The sequence below is a fragment of the Eutrema salsugineum genome, unplaced genomic scaffold (assembly GCF_000478725.1).
Source record: "Eutrema salsugineum unplaced genomic scaffold, Eutsalg1_0 scaffold_3, whole genome shotgun sequence".
Lineage (NCBI taxonomy): Eukaryota > Viridiplantae > Streptophyta > Magnoliopsida > Brassicales > Brassicaceae > Eutrema > Eutrema salsugineum.
Window position 1 is genome coordinate 5567518 of NW_006256756.1, and position 6475 is coordinate 5573992.

General features: G+C 42.5%; 1 non-coding gene across 1 annotated transcript; it reads right to left on the bottom strand.

The window, feature by feature from the left end:
* Positions 1-6027: 6027 nt before the first annotated feature.
* LOC112085702 lies at positions 6028-6134 on the bottom strand. The gene has a single exon (XR_002899002.1). It is a non-coding gene; the product is annotated as a small nucleolar RNA R71 (small nucleolar RNA).
* Between the last annotated feature and the right edge of the window lie 341 nt (positions 6135-6475).

Genomic DNA, 6475 nt, shown 5'->3' on the forward strand with positions numbered 1-6475 from the left:
GCTTTGGTGCTTACAATGGTTTGAGAAAATGCAGGATGGCAGGAAAAAAAAGACAAGCATCCGTGGACAAAGCCAGAAAAGAGAAAGCTGGAGCTTCAGAGGATAAGATTCTGCCTTTTGGGCACAAAGTTTTCAACAAACAGAAAAGGCGGAGAAAGCCAAAGGACCCAGCTGAAAAGAAAGCAAAGAAGGTTGCTGCACCAAAGAAAACAAAGGGCTCCACTTCAAAGACTCCTGGTAACGAGTTGGCATTGGTTGAGGTCGTTCACAGGGCAGGAAAAGAGGTGGCTGTGGCTGAGGATGAAGAAGGAACAGAGAGTGACCCTGAAACAGCATTGAAGCGGGCTAAGAAAGCAAAGTCAGGTTCTGAGGAAAGAGAGCCAACTTTTGATGACTACTTTGACATGTTCAGGGGTGCAAAAGTGCAGCAAACCAAGTTCCCTGATATGGAGCTGCTGAGGAAGATGGGTATTCTTGAAGAGGTTCAGCTCATTTTCAACAACATGGGGTTTGGTGGATTCTTTGAGATGAGAGATGTGGCTCATGATGGTGTTACACAAGAGTTTCTTGCATCCCTTCAAGTTTGTGGATATGGCCCACGAGATGCAAGAATCAAAGAGGGCAATGGTCTTGGGCACATAGAGTTCATAATAGATGGTGCACAACACCATGTAAGCTTCAAAGAACTTGATGAGATCTTTGCTTTTACAAGACCTGCAAAAGAAGAGACAGTGAAGTTCATATACCCTGATCACATGATCACTGACTTGTGGGATACAATTGCTTTTGGGAGCTTCAGAGGAGGAAGATGCAAGAGTTCATGGATAAGAAACCCAGCAATCCGCTATGCTCACAAGGTGCTTTGCCAAATGTTATTTACCAAGCACAATGATGGAGTGGTGCATCTAGCTGACATGGAGCTACTGGGCATGGGTCTTCATCCTCTCATCAGTCACTTGAAGAGCAAGAGAGAGTTTCGCCTTCCACATTACATCCCTTCTAGTGGTGCATTCTTGGCACGCCAAATGCTGATTTACAAGGACATTGCTTGGAGTGAGGGTAAAAGAAAGAAGCTCACTAAGTTACACAATGGATGGCTAGTGACAAGGATTCTGAAAGCAAGAGGTTTTGTCTTTGATAATGTTGCAGTCAGACCTGGGTTGATTGATGAAGTTACCCTCACCAAGGTTGGGTTTCTAAAAGAAAGCAATGGTGAACACTTCTTGTACACCTTCAAGCTCTTGCAAGATGAAAAAGTTCATTTTCTGTTGCCAAACCCAGCCATCACCACTCTCACAGAAAGGCACAATGTCTCCTTTATTTTCCTAAAAGATCAGCTCTACAACTCAGTCATTCACCCTCCAATTCCCAAATGTAAGAGGCCAATTAGTTCTAAGGGTAAAGAGCCAGTTGAAGAGGAGGACATAACTAGGACCGCTGGTTGTGAGACTGAGGAGCCAAGAGATTTTGAAAGAAGGATGGGAGCAGGAAGGTATCACTTTGATCCTTACTTTTGGGGTGAGCCTGACTATCACACAAGGAAGCTGTATTCCAGAGTTAACACCCTTCAGAAATGGTGCAAATGGCAAGACAAAACGATCAACAAGCTGGTTGACTGTGTTAGGCAGCTTAAGAAGAAGGTTAAAAAGCTCACAGCTCCAGCCACCTCACCCAAACGAGATACAAGAGAAGAAGTGGGAGAAAGCTCAGCTGCCAATGACCTTGTGCTACCACCAGGAAAAGAAGATTGGGTGAATCCGGCCACAGCGTTCCAACCAGACTCACCTGAGAGCAGCCCACCCAGATATTCCACCCCATCATGTTCAACCTCCAATCCATCCCATTACTTGGGATCAGACCTCAGCGATTGAGGTAAACACTCAAAACCTTGTAAATAGCATGTAGACTTTCTTTTTCTTTTGCATTTTGCCTGTTTGCTTTGGTTTCACTTCTTTCTCATACTTTTATAACACAAGGGACTGTGTTATTTAAGTGTGGGGGAGGAGTTTTGTCCTTTACTAATCATGTTTTCTATTTTCTTATTTTACACTTTGAGTCTTGAGTCACATTCTAGTTGCATATTCATCTAAGTGCATATAAAAACCAAAAAAATGGAAAAATCTGAAAAAATTTACACAAAAAATGATCATGTAGTTGCATTCTCATTTTTAGGATTGAGTCTAGATTGCATTTGCATGTAGGTTGCATCTTGCAGGGAGTAATGATAGGTTTTCTAGAGAGTACATCACTTTGAGAACTTGAACTGAATATGCTTGTGAATCTTTTTCTGTGCTTGCAAAGTCTGAAATGATTTGAATCTGAGAAGCAAGTTTGAATTGAACTCAACTCTAATTAAGTGGGAACCTTGAACTTGACTTGAAAAATATCTTGTGATGCATTGTTTGAAAAAAGCTTGTGGATACCAATATACATACTTGAGCTAGAACCACTGTTTTTACCACTCTTTTCCTTAGCTCAATTAGCTGAATCCACATCATGGATCAGTTCCCATACCTTGAACCCATCCTTCTTTTAAGCCAATGTTTGTGTGTGAATTGAAAGGCCACCTTGGATCAAACTTAGCAGAAAGTGTTAGGTTTAGAGCGACAAGGGCAGGTCTCATTGAGTGCTGTGTTCCAACATCAAGGAACTGAGAGTTTTGGCGAGGAATAAGTGTGGGGGAAAAGACTTTGTGGTGAGTGGAAAAAGGTGAGATGAGTGGGAAAGAGAGAGTGAAAATAGCTAGGGGAAAGAAAGAAAAAAGAAATCAGTCTTGGTGTTTTGAGAAAGTGAGCTCTGGTTTGTTGAAAAGAAAGAGTCTAGCCTCTAAGGGAGAAAAGAAGCCAAAAGGCTCAAATGTTTTGTTAAGAAAGAAAGAAGAGGCTAGAAGTTGTAAAAGAAAAAGAGCTGTGTAAAGTTTGAGTTCCAAGACTTGAGATGACCAGTGAAAAGTAAATCCCCTAGTGAGAGGAAAATGAGAGTGAAAAGTGAGGATTTTTGAGCAAGTGAGGAAGCTTTGAGTAGAGGGTGGGGTGTGATGAGTCTTTGCCCTTGTATGCATAGGTTGCTTTTTTTACCTTTAGCATTCTGCCAAAGTTTGATCATTCATAGAGAGATCCCTTTGCTGTATTTAACCCACTTGAGCACTGATGAGATCATTTTAATCTCATAGCCTCTCCCTAGCCAAGCCAGCTTGTTTAAACATTGCATCATGAGGTTCACCTGATAAAAGCTTAATAAATGTGAAAGAGTTGAGAGAGAGAAGAACTTGTGGAGATTCCTTGCTGAGTTGACATATATCTGAGTATGGCTTTGCATTTCACAATTGAGCATGAACTTGAATTCTCATTGTGATCACTTCTCTCAAAAAGAAAATGTGAACTCCCATTGCATACAACCTCTTTCTCTCATTTGCTCTTTTTGCTTGAGGACAAGCAAAGGACAAGTGTGGGGGAGTTGATATGTTCATAATTTGCATCATTTAGGTTGCATAAATCATTCCAAATCATGTTTTATTTCATGCATTTTAGGTCCTTAGGGTTTGTTTTAGAACTTAGGAGATGCATTAGGTCCCAATGAGTCTTTGCATGTTTTGAGTGTCTATCAGGTGAATATGGAGCTGAAAAGATGAATCCAGGAGGTGGAATGGTGAGCAAAGCTTGAAAAAGTGGAAAAATTGGGTCTTAGGAGATTATCGGCCATTCTCGCTGGCCAAGAAGGTTTTACCGGCCATTTTCATGTACTGAGGGAAGCTTTACCGGCCATTTTCATGTACCGCGAATGAAGTGTATCGGCCAAAATCTCCGGGTGTGTACGTGCCTCAGAAATCGCCTGTCCGGGGAGCCTTCCGGTCTGATTCAGACGGCGGGTGCTTCATAGAAGTTGGAGAGCATTGGAGCACGGTCTCATAGCAAGTGGAATCGTGAAATTCGGACGCGTGAGCAGAGAGATAAGCTCGTCGGAAGGAACCCCTGTCTCGCAGGTATTCCGGACCGAGCAGATCAGTTCTGAAGGATGCGAAGGACGGTGCACTTCCAGGCCGATTCAGTTTCCGGAGCCTTCATGGGAATCAGAGACATTTGAGTCTTCTTTCCAGAACATCCGAGATCAGTCAATTCCGAGCTTTGAGCAGAAAGATACGGTCTCCGGAATGAACACATGTCTAGACGCCTTTCTCTGGTCGTGTAAATGCACTTCAAAGATGTGCTCTCCAGGAAACCTTACACTTCCCAAGCACTGAAACTTCCTTCATCAAAGTTGGAGAAAAATGAGTCCTATGTCTTCTGAAACCGGAATCACTCAATTCGGACAAATCTCCAGGAAGTTAGACTCTCCGGAATGCGAGATGGTCAAGACAGCCTAGAGCGACTAAGTTAAGCATGCCGCGATGGAATGCCACGGTCCACACTTGGCCGTGGCAACTTTTGTGCACCCTCGGCAAATGACACGATCTTCATGCCACGGTATACACTTGACCGTGGCAAACACACACTTGGCTGAGAGGAACTTCTTGCAACCTTCGGCGATTGACACGGCCTAAATGCCACGGTCTGAGGCTTGACCGTGGCAACCTCTTGCAACCTTCGGCGATTGGCACGAGCTGAATGCCACGGTCTGGGACTTGACCGTGGCAAATGAACAAGTGGCTGGAGACAACTTCTACACAGCTTCGGCTTTTGACACGATTTCAATGCCACGGCCTGAGACTTGGCCGTGGCAAGCATAGACTTGGCTGGGAAGGATTTCACATTCATGCGGGTTTTGGCACGGTCAGAATGCCACGGTCTGGGGGCTTGACCGTGGCAACCTTTACACATCTTCGGCGTTTGACACGGTAACTTGCCACGAGTTCCAGATGAAGCTTGATCAGACCGTGGCATCAAAAGGAACCAAGAACACAAGTAAAGACTTTGACACGGTCAGGATTGCCACGGTCACTCCAAGAGCACACCAGACCGTGGCAAACCTACACTTACCCATCAAGGCCGGGTCAGTACCCGGTTTGTTCCGGGTTGACCCGGTTCGCCCAAGCCTCCTTTATAAGGTTTTTAGACCTAATTTGTAGAAGACACTTAATCTACTTTTAGTCTTCTTTCCCCTTTGGTGAAAACCTACTTAATACACTTTGTTTTAGAGAGTTTAAAATCGATTTGCAGTTTCTTTCCATCTTGTTCATCATTTCTTATCATCAAATCAAACTTCTAATCATGATTAACAACACATCTTGCAAAGGATCTAGTGTGTTGATCATGATTAGTGAGTAGTTACCTTAATGAGGTTCTAGATGTGTAGGTTAGGGTGCTAAAGTGTTAGATTAGGAATGCTTAGGGCTGGATTCATTGATTCATTTCTCTAAACAACTGTTCTCTATGCTAGATCCTTGATAATCACTTGAGATCTAGATTCTGGGAATTTCATGCACCAAAAGTGTTTGATGAAATTCCTGAAAGAGTTGTATTAGAGGTTTAAGCATTTTTCTGCATGGTGATGTATTGTTATTTGCTTGAATGATCATTAAGAACTGTTTATTAATGCATATTGATTCATATTTCACAAATGGGAATTTGGTTTGAAAATGGATTAGTGTAGGGGTTAATACCTTCATGAGAGGATTAACCTAGATTAGAGTTCTTAATCACTTGAATCATGTCTCATCATTGTCATTAGCATTTCTGGTTTAGCACCAAAGCACCCTAATCAACTATCATGTCTAGAATCTCATGCCTCCATCATATCATATTCACATCATTTGTCATTGTCATTTGACTTTAACCTGTTTAAGTTGTTAGTTGTCATTAGTTAATCAAAATCACTCTTGTTTGCTTAAATTAAGAACTTGATCACATAGTTTAGTGTCTAACACCACATCTGGATTGATAAACCTCTTTGTGCTACATTGACAAGGGGATTGATAGCCCTGAGACCCTAAAAAGTCCTATCTATCAAATGGCTATCTAGAAGATGAGAGTTTGGGGTTTATGTAGAACTGCTTTCCTAAACCACTTCTACACTAAGTCAAGGTCGAACAATTTGAGAACGAAGATCTCAACCTTTCAACAAGGGCCAACTGAATCTTTCTATGAAGCTTGGGAACGTTTTAAGGAGTATGAACGTGATTGCCCTCACCATAGATTTCATGGATCAAGCCTGCTGAGCACATTTTACCGAGGTTTGCAACCAAAATACAAACTTCCACTTGATACAGCTAGCAATGGAGATTTTGGGCAAAAGACGATAACCCAAGGAAGAGCTCTCATCGAAAATTTGGCTCAAGCCAATAGCAATGACTGTCCTGAATACGATCGATCGATGAAGCAAGCCGGAACAGACAACAAGGAGATAACCGAGTTGAAGAACATGATGAGCCAGCTTCTGAAGAGCAACAATCACCCGATCCATGCCTGTGAAACCAACAATGGCGCAGAAGAGGAAGGACTTAGTGATATCGATCACATTAATCAAGCATTTCAAGAAG